Consider the following 18,604-nt stretch of genomic DNA (forward strand, 5'->3'; position numbering starts at 1 on the left):
ACCTCGTGGCTCACTAACCGTGGACCACACTGCGCTGACTGCGCAACAGTCACATGGTCGACATCGTGAATTTGGTGTACGGTGGGCATACATGAAGTCGAAAGTCAGCGTGGCGACCGCTTCCTAAGTTCCTCCAAAGATAACAAGGACGGCGCGGAAAGAAAACGCAGTAAATTACTGTAGCCATCATGATGTTTCTCGTCTCATTAGGCGCACTCCTATTCACCCTTAGGTTTACATATGAGCGCCATCGGCTCTAGAATATATGCCTCCTTCGACCTATCAGTGACCACCAAAGCGGTGGCCAACAAGAGTGACCGTCGAACAGGGAACATACTCCTGTCCTGGCTATGGGAGGTGGCAGGTACTAATCCAGGCAGGGATGAGGGGGAAAAGTCGAGGATGCATTCGTGTACGCTTGCATGTGTCGAATGCCTCTTACAGAGGGTTGTATATACGGGCCAACCACCGGTGGGGATGTGGCATCTCTTCTGTCGCTCAGGGCATCGAAGTCGGGTATATGAACCCTAGTATATGTTGCGCTGTTGCGCAGCTGAGGGGATACAAGACACAACTCGGAATCCGGTCCCGTGAACCCGCTGTGATCCTCTGAGGCATTACGGGATGCAGGGCTCTCGTATCCCCAGTGACCTTAATCCGCTCATGAGAAAAGCCTCTCCGCAACGAAATATAAGAGGGCGCCAGAAAGAAATTCGAAAATTTTAGTGCACTGCTCGTCATTAGTTTATCAGACAGAAGAGCTCCAAATGATTTCGTCAAATGCTCTTCGTGTTTATTCCAGAAATATGTGAGCTCCACTTTCGGTAACTTTTGTTGCGCGTCTGAAAATGTATGCACGACACTTTTTCTTAATAATAATATAAGGGGTTTTACGTGCCAAAACCACTTTCTGATTATGAGGCACGCCGTAGTGGGGGACTCCGGAAATTTTGACCACCTGGGGTTCTTTAACGTGCACCTAAATCTAAGTACACGGGTGTTTTCGCAGTTCGCCCTCATCGAAATGCGGCCCCCGTTGCCGGGATTCGATCCCGCGACCTCGTGCTCAGCAGCCCAACACCACAGCCACTGAGCAACCACGGTGGGTTATGTGCATGTGAGTAGGTGTTCGTACTTTGCGGCTATTCCTGAAGCCGTCCTTAAAAACGAAGGTTGAATCCTGGCACCTTGACAAGGACTTCGTTTCGAGCGACACGGCGTGCCATTACTGCGAACCCTCTCTGCTTCCGGGGATTGAATTACATTGAAGTATATTACAAAGGGAAAATAAGACATCCACCCAAACGTAGCCAAGTGCTACCAAGGAAACCCATGCGGGTTGCTCGAACGAAAAGCTTCGCAGTTGAAGAAAAATTCGTCCTGGTCGGGGACTCGAACCGAGGAACACCCCCTTTGCGGGGCAGCCGCTCTATACCATCTGAGCTAACGAGGCGGCTAGCAGACGGTTAGCTGTCATTGGATGCCATTGAAGGATATTACAGCCGAGCACACGAAGAGAAACATTTGTCGGGTATGGCCACCATCTCACGACGCAGGATTGTGGAAGTCATGTGGTATAATATTTGTGAAAAGAAAAAGAAGGCTGAGAGTGACAAACAAATTATAGTGCAGGGCTCATTCAATTTCGCCCATTACCATCGCCCAGAAGTACCATGCTCCAGGAATCAACATAGCAACATACTTCGATCGCTAAAAACTGTATTGGAAACACAAATAACAATAGTACATTCACACCAATACATTGAAAAAATAAAGGAAATTACGAAAGGAAAGCGCACGCACTCGCCGCAAGCGGCGCCAGTTTCGCTGTGCCAACGTCAAGGGGATAGCGGCACGGCGACTAGCTCGCAGCGGTTGCTGGGGGCGTCCTCGCCAATCCTTGCGCAGGTACGCCAGCCCTTGAACGCAGTGGAGCGGCCAGTGCGCTCTCATACGTCTGGTGCAGCCATCGTGCCAGCGAACGGAGTGCACACCGAAGTCGCCGCTGACGTGGTCAGCAGCGAGCGCATGGTCAGCTACTTTGCTTGAATAAGCACCGCTGAGAAGACAGTGATGCCGCCTGCAGAGCCTCGGGTTGTTGTGGCGCTGCAGCTGTGACAAGGTGCAGCCCAGTAGATGGCAGCCACACGTGCGGCGATGCACAAGACGGCGGGCGACTGCTGTCGACAGTGTGCGCCGTTCCGCGCCGACAACGCCGTACTGCCGTCCACTGTAAACCCGGTGAGCCTGATGAAAGAGGAAGATGCGATTGTGTGCGACTTAGCCACGAAGAGAGTCAATGTCGTCTTTCCCGAACGGGAAATTTAAAAAAAAAATTGTTACAGCTGGTGAACGCACTATATCGCAGCAAACAACTTTTTGATGCTTTGAGCTTGTGCAACGCTGCTAACGATGTGTTCTGCGCAGTTAATCGAGTATACTGCAAAATACCTTTCATCATTTTAATCTCTTTAGAATGAGTGAAGGACAGTTTTATCTTTTATACATCTAGCAAAGAAGGTTTGTCTATATGAAGGATTTCTGTCAAAGAATAGTTGAGGGCTGAGAAAGCCTTAGAGAGCGTAACTGTTACAGAAGAGGAGACGGGACTTGCAGCGCAACAACAGAGGCATGTGCGAGCAAAGATGAGTACGTATACTCTTCGAATTAGTTCGAACACTCTCTCGCCTAGCCGTATACAGTGAAGTAAAACGCTATGTCTAATGCTTTCTGCGATATGTATAAGGCATTTTCGGTGGAAGAGAAATAGGCCTTGTAGAGCTTTGCGGACACGGAATATCAGTTGTATGGTAGCACGCAAGGTGGAGGAAGGCTCATGAAAAGGAAAATTGTCTTCCACCTGAAATTTCGAATATTTATCAGAATTTAAAAAAAAGTGGAATCTAAATAAAATTCCCTTTCTCAAATCTCATTCTCACTGTTTCTTTTAAGTTCAACTGTATAGTATGACGCTTTAAAGGAAACCCTTCACAGTTTTCAGAAACAAAGCTTCTTAGCAGATGAAAAATTTGTCCTGGTCAGGAGAGATTAACCTCGGGACTAACGCCTTTCATTGGTGGTCTTTCTACTACCTGAGTTAACGAGTAAGTTGGCAGATCGCCGTAGTAAGGTGAATTAATCGACATATTCAAGCACATCGACACTGAACAACGGAAATCAGTTCTACTGAAACGTGCAAGTTGGCGTAAGGGTCATGAAAGGGAAAACTGTCATACACCAGAATCCATGCGCTTCGATTTGTCCATTGATTCATCTTCCTGCTTCGTTCAGTGCAGCTGGACTCCTGCTTATCTCAGATGGTGGAAAGACCACCCCAGAAAATAGTTGACCTTGGCTTTGATTCGGGAACGTGGACGAATTTTCCTTCCATTGCGAAGCTTTCTTTTACAGGTAGCTCTTCTGGACACGTAGCGGTTAACAGCCCAGCGGCTACTGGGCTAAGCTTACGCATTTTCTGTAGAACAAGCGGGTGTGTCACGAACACCTGAAGGTACGCGGTGAATATCGGAAAAGGCAGGTGACAGCGACGTTGTATAAATCAAGCGACACGAGACAAATACAGTGATTAGGTTGTGGAAAGCTGGAATTTCGTTCCCGCGGGGGTTAAATATCCAGATTTGGAAGCCTATGGAAATGACGAAATGCTTGAATCGATTTTTGAGGCAAAAACTATCACTGTACTAAAACAAGGGTAGCTTCGATATAGTCGGTGAAGTGTATGTAGTCCGAAAATATCTTTTGACTGAAGCCTGTCTGAACTCTCCGCAATCAGCGTAGCGCTGTTCTCGAAAGCGATTTTGGAAACACAATCGTGCAAATTCTCATGGCACCTTGATAATCCGAAGCTTATCATGTTTGCACTATCGGAAGCAGTGACCCAGCGGTTTAATCGCACGCTCCTGTCGCTGCACGTGACGCGGGTAGTGCTTCACTTCCACGGTAACTATAGTTTTCAGCCGCGTAAGACTTATTTCTAGAGTCTCCTACCAGAGGACGAAAACTGAAACCTCAGTTTCGATTAATTTTTTGCAGTGTTGCTGTTGAAATATTGTGATCAAATATTGCTTTGAAAAAGACGTAGCGATCTGTTGCCCATAAATTAAGCATTCGCCTTTATAATGAGATTCCATTCCTTCGACAACATAACGAGACACGTGCGCGCGTCTTTGTGCTACGCTTATATAAAAACAAAACGAAGAAAAGCTACTTTGCTATTTCATGCACGCAATGCACCTAAAACGCACAGTTTGGGCCCACCACTGAAAGCAAGCAACATATATATAAAGTGGTCAAACACTGCTTATACAGGCCTCTATAATTACAGCAGAGAAGGGAAATAGAAAACAGGAGCCCAATAAGGTAATGCAATCTGTTTTTATTCCAATCTCCTGACGTCATATTTACTTAACCGTCGACGCAAACATCGTTCGTTGACCCGCGGCGTTGTTTACAGAGGCCATTGCAGAGCTCTCCAAGCTACAGGAGGTCAATTTGCTTTGCTTGTAAAGCGAATAGCATTGCCTACCTTGACTCGTTTTTCTTGTCTAATTGGCGGACCAGGGGTGAGGAGTACGTAGATGCGGCGAGCATTTCAGAGGGACCGAGCCACCGCAGTGAAAGTATTTGCCCGGATGAGGACGGCAGTGCCGGCGTCAGCGATTGGCCCGGTTCCCTTCGCTTAGCATTCGCTTTCTGGTAGGAAATCGCAGGGACGTGCAACACAAAGGTAAAAATGCCGCTAAAATAAATCCTCAGGGAAACAGATGGTAGAGCGATGTCGTGTGCAGAGAGAATAAGTATGCGGGCCACGGGGTCACCGAAAAAAACAACAAAACTTCTGTGTAATTAACAAGCGTAAGCGGAAACTAATAAGTGCGCTAGAAAACTTGTCATGCCAACTTTGGACTGCAGTCTTTAATTTCAAGCTGCATTCACAGACACAGGAGAAAATAAGTTTCATCGGCAATCCCTGGTCCGTAAAACATTGGTAACGGGTGTTGGTGCAAAAACGGCTCCACTACATCATCTGCCAGGCAAAAGTTCTTATTATACGCAAGTAAATACATTCGCCACTGCAGCTCCGAGTATCCAGTGCCAGTAGGATCGGCGGGCAGGCATAATCGATTCATTTCTGAACGGCGCAGTCTTCAGCTACTCCGGAAAAAATTCAATTTTGTTACGTCACTTCGAAATTGTGAATTTTCATGGTTTTGTGACATCGCGTGACTGGCAGGCGAGGTGGACACAACCCAAACACATTTGACTAATAGCGGGCGGCTCGTGGTGAAAAAGTGGCAGAATCTTTAAATGGGTACTTCTACCTTGGTTCGTTCTAATCATTCATATAACGTCATATGAGTTAAAGGGTTTTCCTGACGTCGCGTGACAGACAAGCGAAGTGGAAGCTGCCTTAAAAAGTTTTGACCAATCGTGGAGGCCTGATTGCAGTAATGGAATAGAATTATTTGGAATAGTTTTGCGTTATTGCGCCCCCGGATATTTGGGTAGGCCAATGACAAATAAAGCTAAGGCAAGCGAATCGTAAAAAATGACAAAATGAACGAAAAAATCTATCGCACAATATTTAGTATGTCTCCTGAGAGAACAGAATGACTCTTCGTGTCGTGTTCTCCTGGGTGGCGCGTTTGCTTCCACTTTCTACTTTGTTCGGGGCGCCCACAGGATACGCTGCGCATGTTGCTGCTGACATCGCGAACGCATCGTCAGCCTAAGTGCATCGCCTGACAAGCATGTAGGGCTTTCTTTATCGCTTCGTTCTACAGTCGGGTGGCGAACAACTCTGCCTTTCTCTCACACCTTTGAGTGCACTATGGCAGTGAGTCGTAGCTTAAACAAGGCCATACTTTTTCTGTGAGACCATCCCTGACCACCATATCGTCTAGCGGCTCACGGAAGACTGCGAGGCAAATGTGGTTAGAGCGACTGGACTTCCGCGTATAAAAACCACGGTGAATCGGCAACGCGCAGCAACACATTTTCTCCATCGCTTCATTCCTATACGGCGTGCGTCTTTGTTTTCTTTTCTAAACATTTGCATACCACTTGCATGCTTATCGTATTTCCATTTCTCATTCTGTACTCTCACATCTACAACATGTACTTTCGTACAACTTTTCTTCTCCCATCAATTACTACAGTTATCATGCGTCTTTCATACATGGTGGCTGCATATATGGTTCAGGTCTCCGTAGGAAAGTGGAACAGTAAAGAAAGCCGCAGGCTCTTGCTTTCCTTTCCGTCTTCGAATTTACTATAGATTACCAATGGTACTGTCCGCTTGAAGACTCAATACATGCAGCCAATAGAAATATATCGTTTCTATATTGCTCGGTTACAAAGCTGTAAACTTCGTGCGGCTTTTCTTCTTGTATATTTTATTTTCTAGTATTTGAAGTTGTATATCACTGAAAAAATAGAATGATTATGCGAACCAGAAATATGCTCTTCACAGTATTTATACATAATCTCTAACAGCTTCAACTGTAAAGCCAAATTGCCTAGAACTGGGTACTAATGAATAGGCTACATGCCCCTCTACGAGTCCCGACAAGGGTATTTCACGAAGCTGCGACAATCCCTTCGCTGAACCATAATTTACATTGAAAGATTACGCTACATGATTACCTCAACCCGGCCTAGGCAGTGGTTCATCGTGACAGGTTGGCTTACACGGGAAAATAGGTGACCTACAATCACAGTGTTTCTTACAAGATAAGAAGGCGAAAATGGAATAGTAATAGTAGAGGCCGCACAATGACTGCGGCGTTTTAGTTGGACTGGTGTTTGGCTTACCTCCCGTGCAGCCTCCAAAGGCAGCTGCTTGGTCTAGCCATGTCATACGTGTCCCCGTTGCTCTCAGCCTTGATTGAGATCAGCATCGCCAACACACATGGCAGCGTGTCACGCGGGTGGATGCGTAGCCTGCAGCACGAGGCGTCGAGACTGTTGTCGGGAGAAGCCACTACACCAGACTCGCCGACCTGGCGGATCATTCTTGCGGCGGCTTCTGCTCCACGCCTACTCGGACGTCGCGAACTGCGTTGAAAATGCATGACAACACTGAAAACTGCTCTTTAAATGCACATTCGCCGACAAAACTTCGCGGAACGCTGCAGCTTGATTCGCAAAAGGTTTCTTGCTTTGTGATAAGCAAAGAGCGCCTTCCGAATCAAAACACTAACGATGTCATCACCGATCCAGGAAGCATTTAAAATAGATTCTGGCTTGCTCAGTTGCTGTGCTTTCTTACTATGCAAATGTGCTGCGAATTGGCGATGCGGGAAATATACACGGTAATGTTGGTTGCGGAGATCCAACTTCCACGTAATAGGATATAACGTAATTTATTCTAACTCAGCCCAACCACACTGAAAAGATTTTATTGATTGCCAAAAAAATTATTTTGTGTGTTCCAAGGATTGCTATATTGCATTGTATTTCAAACTTCATGTTAAGCCGCGACCGAAAGTTGCTCACGGAGTGGTACTATAGGTTAGATTATTTTCTTCGATTTTATTTATTCAGACATGGCATCATTCCAACCAATAAAGAAAGGCAAACAAGAAACTGTCCTAACACAATACTTACCAGGTACACTGTGATCACTACATCATGCGCCACTCGCTTTATGGTATGTTTTCCCTGCCACAGTTGCAAGCACTTTACTTTTGTGTTCATTTTTTGTTATTTTTTTTCATAAAGGGGCAAAAGCCTAAACTTCATCCTTTGATACCCCGCTTCCGTCTATCTGACTCAGTGTGGTGTCGAAAAAAGGTGCCCCTTGTAACAAAAAAGGTATCTCAATGCACGTTTTTAATTGTTTATTTGCCATTTTTGATTTTTCCGCAATTGGTACGGTACCAGACAGCGGCATTGTATACACATAGGTGCGCTAACATTGCACGTACCCGAAAAATGTTGTTGTGCTGGCTCAAATTATTATTATTATTTTTTTTTTTTCGTATGCAGCCATACTAAGTTCTTAGCCCATTTTTTTATACCTGTGTTCGCGGACGAAGATATATAAATACAATAACACTAAATCATAGTCTGGAACCCTTCCTGAAGCAATACTATCCAAAGAAATGATGTGGTTTAGCTGTGAGGAGAGTTTAAATTAGCTGGGGAACCAAACTACCAAGGAATGAATGGATAAATAAAAAATGTTAGGTGCTATATTCACACGTAGAAGATACGAACCTCCCAATTTGCGGATGGGTTCTCTTTGGTGCATATCGTGTTCTTCTCTCCTTCTCTAGGCTTTTTGTAAAAGAATAGCAATAATTGCGTTTTCGGCGGGCTTTATCTTCCTTCCGCCAGACTAGTTCCAACACGGGACATTGCCGAATTCGCACAAGTTCATTCGAAGCCCTCAATCGTAACTCCTTGATCGGCCTTGCGACGTGAGAATTAAGCGATGAAATTCGTTGTATTTACGGCATATAGCGGAGTACCACGGACTGACTGAGCCCACACGTTCATTTGAAGCGTAAACGACTTTCAAAACTCTTTGAAATGCGTTCATCAAAATGTTAAGCACAAAGTTTATGAATTCTTGACTCTGCATTAAAAAATATTTCTCCCTTATTTGTATGCTGTTTGTTAGTACGCGTAGCTGAAACGGCTATATGTGCCCTATGAATTTAAAGCTTATGTTAAGTTCTTCCAGTATATACGATTGGTTTGCATTAGTCCAACTCACAAATTACCGGTGTTTTACAGAGCGGTTGATAAAATAAAATCTTTATCCTCTTTAGATTTATAAGCGTTTACGTAGTTTTAATGACCTGCGATATCGCGTTTATGTTGGAGTTAGAGTTGTGATTTTCCAGAAGTTGGCGTTGATTCCTTAATGAAGAATCCTCCTCAGGGAGTCCGGAGATTCTGACGTTTTTCATTGAAATGCAACAAATATCAAATTTGGCTTATTGCATGCAAAGAAAAAGTAATTCTCCATTCGAGTGAATTTCGATAGCATCTCCTGAGGTTAACCTTGCTCTTACGAAATGAAGGCTTTCAGTAGGGACCATGGCGTAAACTCGAATTATACAAAGCAATGTAACTTGAAGCAGCTACACATCATAGTGAAGTTTGCGAGGCATATGCCGTTTTATATGCGGCAATGCATCAAGGATAGAATTAAATTCTGCTGTTTACGTGCCAAAATTCTTATCTGAATATAAGGCACGCTGCCCAGTGCACGGGGGTGTTCAGATTAATTTCAGCCACCTGGTTAACGAGCACCCAATGCTAGGTACAGGGTCGTTTTTGCATTTCGCCCCCTTTGAAATGCTGCCGCCGCGTCCAGGATTTGATTCCACTATACCTCCTGCTTAGAAGCACAACGCCAAAGCCACTAAGCAACCACGGGTGGTGCAAACGCAGAGTATAGGGCGCAAGTCAAAGTTATGATTAAAAAGCAGCGGAGCTGTCAAAGCCGCAACATGCGCAGAAGTTGCATATTCTTCCTTCGAAACTGATACGCAATCAACGCAATGTTTCAGAAGCTGGATAACTGCACAGCAACGCGACGGCTAATCATGCGAGGGAATAGCTTAAAGTGGCATATAAAGAACTGGCTTAATAATCATCTGGGCATTTAAACACTGCGCTGCGCTGGAATATGAGCGCAAGTGTGCAATGTGTGCGGCTGCCGACGCATTTCCTTCATTTAAATATCGTAAATGTTCTAATATTCAGCTGATACCGTTATGAAAGTGAATTCATTCCAACCATGCAAAAACCCCATCTGTTAGCTTAACGTGTTACAGCGTGTACAAGCTCACCCATCAATCGTGTTATTACGCAATGCCAACAGAATAATGCGCTGCATGGCCAATTGCTATAACACAGGTATTCCTGATTTGTGCTACTGCTTACTACTCAACAATCTACACGCTGTTTTGGTTTTCTTTGCGAGACAAAGATCTGCAAGCCAGAGTTAGATGAATGCGCGATATTGTACAGGCATAAGAATGAAGATACGCTTCTTATAGTAGAGGCATGGCATATCTATAATGGTGGAAGTGCGTGCGTGAGTCCGCCTTCGATTACTTTACATAAGGAAGAGATTAAGTGCCTTAACAGTTATCTCTCACGTAGACCAGCACGTGTACCCGATTGACACGTGGTGTTACCATTCCTGAGCATGCGCAGATGAGTTTTGTGTCTTTCATTTTTCGCCTCAGTGCTCCCTTCAGTTGATAGTTCGGCGTTCGTGTTGTCCACTTCTCTACTCTTGTGTCCTGTCTGCACGCCTCATCTCTATTTTGCATAATGAATCCTTACCAACGAGCTCAGCTATCTGTCGTTCAAAACAACCCGTCAATGTGATTTTCACAACAGCATGGAAATAAAATTAAATTGGGTCTATCCACCGAAGATGTTCCCAGTGGTCCTGATACACGATATGGAAAACCCCGAATTGATTTTTACCTCTGCAATAGCAGGCGTCGGGAGACCCTCGATGCTGCCACCGCCTGGTTCCCGGCTCCTCGCGCAGTCCGTGGTACATGCATGGTGTTGAACGGAGCCGCGGTGTCCTTGACGCCTATCTCAGCGAGCGGGTCCCACGCAGGTCTCGGGAACCGCCTCCTGGGATGTTCTGTGAGGCTGCAGCAAGCGCGTTCCTGGTAGCAGGACGATGCCGTTCCTTTACGCGATGTTCGAAATGCGTCCGCCTCGATTAGCTGCTCGTTCGACAGCACGAGCGAGGTTCTCCTTTGTCGCGTGGGCCTCGCGCGGCAGCGCGCGTGGTCGGCGCCTCCGTGTCGTTCTTCTTTTTCCTCTTTTCCTTTTCTAAACCTTGCGTAGCGAGTTGTGGCGCTATGCAAATGGGCCCTACTTTGGCCCACTCGGGAGCTCTAGCGGTCAGTGAAATGAGCTACTGAGGATCGTGTAGAGGTGGCAGTCAGCATAGAAAACAGAAGGCTACAATGGCGTGCACGTCGACCATCCAAATTTCCCTATTGAAAGACTTGTAAAAGGCTGCAATACTGTTATGAGACAACCGGTGTACAGATTTGGGTAAAACATGTTGCGTTAACACCTGAAGTCAGGGGCTTCGGGAAGCACATTCTCAATTTATGGCTGTGCATTTTTCTAAAGAAAGATCGACAAGAGCGGGTAAGTTCAAGAAATATACATACACACAAATCTTACAGATCTACACCTCCGCAGTAAAAACAGGTAACACTTGTAGCGGCGGGTGCCGCCCAAGTACACGAACTGCTAGCAACCAAACAATCCACAGTTTATTGCCACATACAGTCATATATATACACATAGCGACACTGGTGCCTCTGGCGGCAGGTGATCCTCAAACCGGAACCGAAACCACATATACAACGCACAAATCTTACAGATCTACACCTCCGCAGTAAAAACAGGTAACACTGTTCCACAAAGTGCATCTGTTAAAGCACGTAAAACGGACGAACCTCTGATATGAAATCTAGTGTGCGCGAAACTGTTACAATGTTTACAAGTGTCTTGCAAAAGTCATAGTAAAAGATAGTTGTATAGTTTATAAAGGTGTTTCATAGATCACATTTTTCGGCGTTAGGCGTAATATTAGGTGAAGCTTAGATATCGGTAATACTGTTTTTGATTGCCGAGTTTCAGAGTTGCAAACATGGCGCTTGGCTTTCTTGTATTTTGAAGATATCGAAAATTATTATTAGCCACTACTGGAGTAAGTAAGAAATGTATTTGCTACACTTCCTCGATAACACCTTTTTCTTTGAAATGTAACCAACCTCATCGAAAGTACTGTCGTGGTTGCGGAGCAAAAATAAATCTGGTAGTTTCCCACGAAAGGCGAAGCGTCGATTGCGATAGCGACTGCCTTGCGTAGTGAGGACAGTACTTTTGTATGGGGCGTAAACTTGTGAACATTTGCGTATGAACTAAATTAGCTTTGTTTGATGCGCGCTCAGGGAAGCATGAACGCACCTCACTCGATGACCACGGACACTCGCCGTCAATATGTTGGGTCACGATGAGCGGCAGGTGCAGCAAGCAAGTGGAATTCAGTGCTGCCTCTCGCTTCAACGCCCTATGCTTGGCAAGCACGGCGCACACGACACCATCAGCCCGCGGCATACCACGGCCGGCCTAGAGGGGCGACGCGCGCGCTCCTTCTCGCGGCCTGAGCGCCCGACGAGGGGACAATAGGGTGAATTCTTGACGGCTGGTTGCCACGCTCGTCGAGTGGGGACGCGTCGACCCAACCTTACCTAAAATCCCTCAATCATTTAAAAGTACCGCCAGGCTTTGATCCAGCCTACAACGCCTGCGATAGGCTGATTGGTGACATGTGACCTTGCTCCGCCCCTTTGCCGCCATGAAAGTTCCTGCGCGCCGGGCGAAGAGCGCGCGTTTAGCCTGTTGTGGTTTGCACATCGCTGCGATAATTTCGTTCCGGGAGGTCTGGAATGCATTGTTGCTGTGCGGTTGGGTGCCGAAACCGGACGAAGGATGGCAAGAAATTATTTTGCATCGCGCGCGGCAACCAGAACCTAACCAGACGAAAAGTATGGTTACACAGAATTGCACGGACGGACTTTGAACCGTCGGTAACAGCACGACTATGCGAGGCAAGTAAGATACAACGATACAAAGGTGCGATAGAAAGTATACACGTTCGTTTGTCGAGCGGTGATAGTATTTCACTCGCGTGCATGAATGTTGAGGGCCGAAGTTTGTGGAGATTATTTATTTTAGTTCGCTGTGAGCCCGTTGAATAGATCGGTATGACCAAGGATGCGAAGGACCGAAATGCCTTGTTGCTGTGCGGATGGATACCGAAATCAGACGGAGGACGACAAGAAGTTATTTTGCATCCAGCGCAGCAAACAAAACCTACCCAGAAGGTAATTCTGGTTGCATAGAAATGGACGGAAAGACTGAACCGTCGGTAACTGCACGAATATGCGAGGAAAGTAACGTAGAGCGATACGAAGGTGCGAGAGAAAGTATACACCTGTGTGTGCAGAGCTGCAGTATTATTTCATTCGCGCGCATGAATGTTGACGGCCGAAGTTTGTGGACTGATTTTAGTGCATTACGAGCCCGTTGACTTAGCAAGTGCAGTATGACCTAGCATTCAAGTAAATAGTGGGGCAGAACCGCATTAACTCGCTGACAAATATCCGCATTGCGTTACGTGCGATAAAAAATAAAATTCAGCAGGGAATTCTACTTTTACACTTTCCTCTGTTTGTGCGCGCGTTGGTAACTGCGCTTTACAACATGTCCAAAATGTAATTTCCAATATCCTAATCGTATCTTGTGCATTGCATATGTGAATAAATATATTGCTAAGTGCCTGCGTTACTCTGTTTTTAAAAACGAATACTGCATAGCCACAGCTACTGGCCGTTAAATAATAAAGCGTAATACAGTATATCAAAGTACATTACATACAGCTGCGAGCTCGTTCCTTCCAAGTTTCCGTTACACTCGAAGATGTTTCAGTAATCGGCAATGCCATTTTACTGATGAAAACACACAACTGCAAATCATCATCATCATCATCAGCCTGGTTACGCCCACTGCAGGGCAAAGGCCTCTCCCATACTTCTCCAACAACCCCGGTCATGTACTAATTGTGGCCATGCTGTAAATGCAAATGAACATAAGAAAAACGCCACAAGCGATACACGGATTGCCAGCAAAACACAGTGTACTAATAGCTGGGTCAATCCGCGTGCGTTTCGTATAAGGGCCCTCTAATTCTTACGGGGCCGCTTGCTTAGGAAGGTTACCGCGACGTCAAAGGGATTGTCCCTCCGTACCTCCAGCGCAAAGCTTATTTAGCCGTCAGCCGCCTGCAGAGCCGGCGTCGTCATTCAAGACGTTGTCTATCCCATCGAGTTTCTTGTGCTAACGACCTGTTCACATGATGCGATCCTCGCTTGGAATTTTCTCTATCATCATCATGCGGTTATTGACTGCTCCTGCCAAGGTGGCGTTCTCAGCGGTGTGTTCCGCGTCGTCTGAACATACGTTGGTAAAGTTGTTTGTCACCGACGGTATACGAACATACCAGCCAGTAGAACGACCCCTGTGCCCGTGTCCTGTGCCAATGTTCGTGATTCCACAGTTCTATTTACATCCTCTGAGAGCGTTCGACAACGCTGAAACCTTGCGTTGCCATTTGCCGTTCTCGACATGCACAACAGTGCTACATCCTTGTTTGTTACGAGTCCGTTGCCAGTTCCCTCAACCTTACTCCATGGAGAGTGTATAGGCACCATTCAGGCATTCGACGTATACTTCTTCTTCTGCCTTGACGATGCGCACTGCTTACAATTTAGTGCTCTGACACCTTCTACTGGTACGCCTGATCACCCACCTTTGTGTATGCTTGGTTCCGCCGTCGACGACGAACGTGCAGAGGCACACCGTGAGAAACCTCTTGCACTTCTAAAGTAGTGTCGTGGCTAGTTTAATTGCCAGAAGACGTCATTAGGCCGAACGCACACTGTTCTCTATCCGATTGACACCGGGCTCCCAAGCGCCTCAGCGACAGCGTCCTTACCGCGTATCCCGTGCTCAGCGTCGTGGGATCACCGAACAAGTCGACGACATGCGTCAGCGCTGCATCATTCAGCCGTCCTGCAATGCGTGGTTGTCGACTGTTGTCCTTGCGAAGAAAAAAGAGGGCTCGATCCGCTTCTCTGCCGATTACCGCCGATTAAGCAAAGTTACGCGCAAAGATGTATATCCTCTGCCACGCATCGGTGATGCCGTGGGCTGCTTGCAAGGAGCCGAATTCTTTTCATCAGTAGACTTAAGGTTCGGTTATTGGCGGGTCCCTATGGCACCATCCGATCACCCGAAAAGTGCCTTCGTAACTTCCGAAGGGCTATACGAAACCAATGCTTTGCCCTTCGGCCTATGTAATGCCCCAGCAACATTCGAAAGGATGATGGACAGTATCTTGCGTGGGTTAAAATTGAAGACGTGCCTGTGCTACCTAGATGACGTCGTCGTTTTCTCCCCTGATTTCGACGGTCACTTCCGTAGTCTTTACGAAGTATTGAGCTGTTTTACGAGCACATGCATGAGTCGCGCTTACATCAAGAAGTGCCGGTTCGGAGCTCGCCAACTCACCATGTCATGTCGAAGAACGGCGTTCTTCGCGATCCGCAGAAACTTCGTGCTGTTGCTGAATTCCCGAAGCCTGCCACCGTGAAAGCGCTCCTAGCTTCCTTGTTATGTCCTCATAGTTTCGCCGCTTTATGAAGAACTAATAATAGCACCACTGACGAAGCTGCTAACCGGCAATTGCTATCTATCTGATCTATCTGGTTGGTTGCCGGTGTGTGATGAGGGTTTTGCAACATTATGTCGTGTCCGGACTTCACCGCCCATTCTACGTCTCTTCGACCCTACCGCTCCAACGAAGGTACACACGGATACCAGTGAGATCGGACTTGGGGCTGAATTTGCCCAACGAAAGCCGGACCTCTCTCAGTACGTAGTTGCATAGGCGAGTCGTGCCCTCTCTACGGCAGAGTCCAAGTATACTCAGTTACTGAAATGGGACATTTGGCAATTGTTTGGGTGTTGCAGAAATTTCGACCTTACTTGTACAGCCATTCGTTTGATGTTGTCACTGACTTCCATTCACTCTGTTGGCTGTCTTCATTAAAGGATCCGTCGGGTCGACTTGGACGCTGGGCGCTACGTTTACAAGAATCCGATGTTCGTGTCATTTACCGCTGAGTACGCAACCACGCCTACGCCGACGCACTTTCCCGTTCGTCCGTGTATCCTGACGTTGTACCTGTCTCCCTTTCCGCAACTTCCTTCGCTAACATCAGTATCACTGACATGTATTCAGAACAGCGCAAGGATCCTTGGATAACCTCGTTGATCAACGTTCTCTCTACACCTTCTGTGAAACCATCGCCACGGCCGTGTCGCACCTTTCCTCGCCAAGTACCTCCTTATGCGCTCCGGGAGGCCATGTTCTACTGCCGCGGTACAACATAGACTATCTGGATACGGGAAACATATCCAGATAGTCCCAAATGGCTTCTTGTTAAACCTCGCCATATGTGCTCCGATCTGTGCACGCACTTCCACGCAGACGCACAAAATGCGCACGCTGGTGTTTTGAAAACTTATGATATACTTCGCCAGCGATACTGCTGGCGTAGAACGTACACATACGTCCGCAAGTACATTCGTTCCAGCATTGAGTTTCAACGCCACGAAATAACTTCTCAAACGCCTGGCCCATTACAACATTTGCCGCGACCAGCTCGCCCGTTTGATAGAATCGGCATAGACCTGCATCGCATCACTACAAGTTATCATCGGCAGACTAATGGCTTGATGGAGCACTTTAACCGAACACTTGGTGATGTGCTCTCCATGTACATAGCCTCCGATTATTCCAATTGGGAGTTGGTGCTTCCTTTCGTGACATGTGCTTATAAAGCAGCCACGCAAGCCAGCACTAGATTTTCCCTTTTCTTTCTGCTATACAGACGTGAGCCCCCTTCTACACTGGATACTATACTCCCATAGCGCCCGGATGCACCCGAATACCACCCAGCCTCAGGACTCGCTCAATGTGCCGAAGAGTGCCGCTAACTAGGGTGCTCATTTACATTTGTGACACAAGGTCTTCAAAAAGAACGCCTTCACCTCGATAAACCTACCCCTACCTTTCCTGGTGGTTCGTTCGTGTGGCACCCTATCCTCCAAGACTCCTGATATCTCTCGCAAGCTTGCTGTGAAATATCACGGTCCCTACCGCATCGTTCAATGCACGTCGCCGGTGAACTACATCGTCTAGCCTGTGACACTTCGCACAAACAGACGCTGTGGTGGTCCTGACAGAGTCCACGTGAGCCGCTTAAAGCCCTACTACGGCCCTCTTGTGCCCTCATCGTCTTGAGTCGCCAGGATGGCTCCTCTTCACAGAAGGGGAAGAGAAAATTCCAAGCGAGGATCGCATCATGTGAACAGGCCGTTAGCACAAGAAACTCGATGGGATAGACAACGTCTTGAATGACGACGCCGGCTCTGCAGGCGGCTGACGGCTAAATAAGCTTTGCGCTGGAGGTACGGAGGGACAATCCCTTTGACGTCGCGGTAACCTTCCTAAGCAAGCGGCAAAGTTTTGTATCTATCACTGCATGAAACGGCAGCACCAGTATCCACAAGCGCAAGTGTACGAAAGTCATCCACGACACCTTCGATGAGGTTTGATGGAGAAATTCGACTACTTCAGTTTTTCAATGACGACGCAGTTCGTGCCTCGGGTACTGCAACATCTAGTTTTCCGTGCCAGAAGGGCAGGGTCGATGGCGCATAAGTGACAGAGAGCGATGTCGCGGTGATGGGGATCAGCGGGTAGCTGAGGGCAGGCGTTCGGGGAAGAGGATTGTTGTAGCGGCGCTGTGAAGGTAAAGGGTCTCGGATCGTACGCGAAAGGGCGGACAGTATCAGTTTGAAAAAGAGGGCGACGGTGACAGAAGCGCGCCTCATGTCCAGCATAACAAGTGGGCCTTCAAGCATTGCGGCTCATTTCCTAACTCAACTTTTAAAAATGAAAGAGTGGCAAAAATTGGGAGTCGAAAGACTGCGTGCTCAAGAGACATTCATTAAATTATCTGACATTCTCATTCGAATACGTTTTTTCATCTTATTACTTATTTTCTCCCATCGAAGGTCGCGGGTTCGAGTACCTTAATCGACGCTACCTTAGTTAACAGCCTCTTAATCAACTTCCCCCTATATAACACAAACGGTCGCTGGTTCGACTCCCACGAAAGGTCGTTGTTATAGCGACTTAATTAACTCTGTGTTTATCATTTATGCCTTAATTAAATAGGTCTTGACACAGACAGTCGTAGGTGCGTCTTCGACATAAGCTAGAGTGTTCCAACACCACCGTTGTTTGTGGGTTAGAGTGCGTGAATTAAAGGGATTGACAATCGATTTTTGAGGAACTTGTTTTTTATGGCGCAACGGAAAGCTCACCCTCGGTAGTGTTTACATCTGCAGCGGTTACTTGCTAAAGTGCGTGGATACTTAGTAAGCAGAATTTTTTCGATCTGAGCAGCCTCTAAAAAAGGTAACAATCTTTCCTCCAGCAACGCTGAGAAGGCAGAGCGATGTCGATAGCCCGCCTCGCGAACTATGAAGGCCGTCCATTGTTCTGAGTTCACAGGAGTAACTATGGATAAGCACTTATATTTTGACGTTTTCAACCACTTTCGAAAATAAAAAGCGGATGCAGTAAGCCCGCGTTGTTGTACAGACATTTCTTTTATTTGTACCGAGTTTTTACCCAAGTATACGCATTCGTCAGTCCTTCTTATGGTAATAGACGAGCCAAGTCAACTCACCGAAAATCGAAGGCGAAGGCAGCGCCACTTTTCTGTTCACTGCAAGCGAAGGCCTATCTGCACAATGCAAGTCAGGGAAAAACTTATAATATTGAAATGTATACTTAATTTCAATACTAATACAAACACAAGTAGCCGAGTACACTATATTAAACGGTCACGGGGTGGAACTGTTATGCAGCTTCATGTTT

General features: G+C 46.7%; 1 long non-coding RNA gene across 2 annotated transcripts; it reads right to left on the bottom strand.

Moving 5' to 3' along the window:
* Nucleotides 1–1,708: 1,708 nt before the first annotated feature.
* LOC135914933 (uncharacterized) lies at nt 1,709–10,774 on the bottom strand. Of its 2 annotated transcripts, XR_011509330.1 has the most exons (4): nt 10,477–10,774; nt 6,835–7,077; nt 4,547–4,713; nt 1,709–2,247 (listed from the first exon to the last, which is right to left on the bottom strand). It is a non-coding gene; the product is annotated as an uncharacterized lncRNA (long non-coding RNA). The 2 variants fall into 2 exon arrangements; XR_010568467.2 differs by lacking the exon at nt 4,547–4,713.
* Between the last annotated feature and the right edge of the window lie 7,830 nt (nt 10,775–18,604).

Source organism: Dermacentor albipictus, unplaced genomic scaffold (assembly GCF_038994185.2).
Source record: "Dermacentor albipictus isolate Rhodes 1998 colony unplaced genomic scaffold, USDA_Dalb.pri_finalv2 scaffold_11, whole genome shotgun sequence".
Lineage (NCBI taxonomy): Eukaryota > Metazoa > Arthropoda > Arachnida > Ixodida > Ixodidae > Dermacentor > Dermacentor albipictus.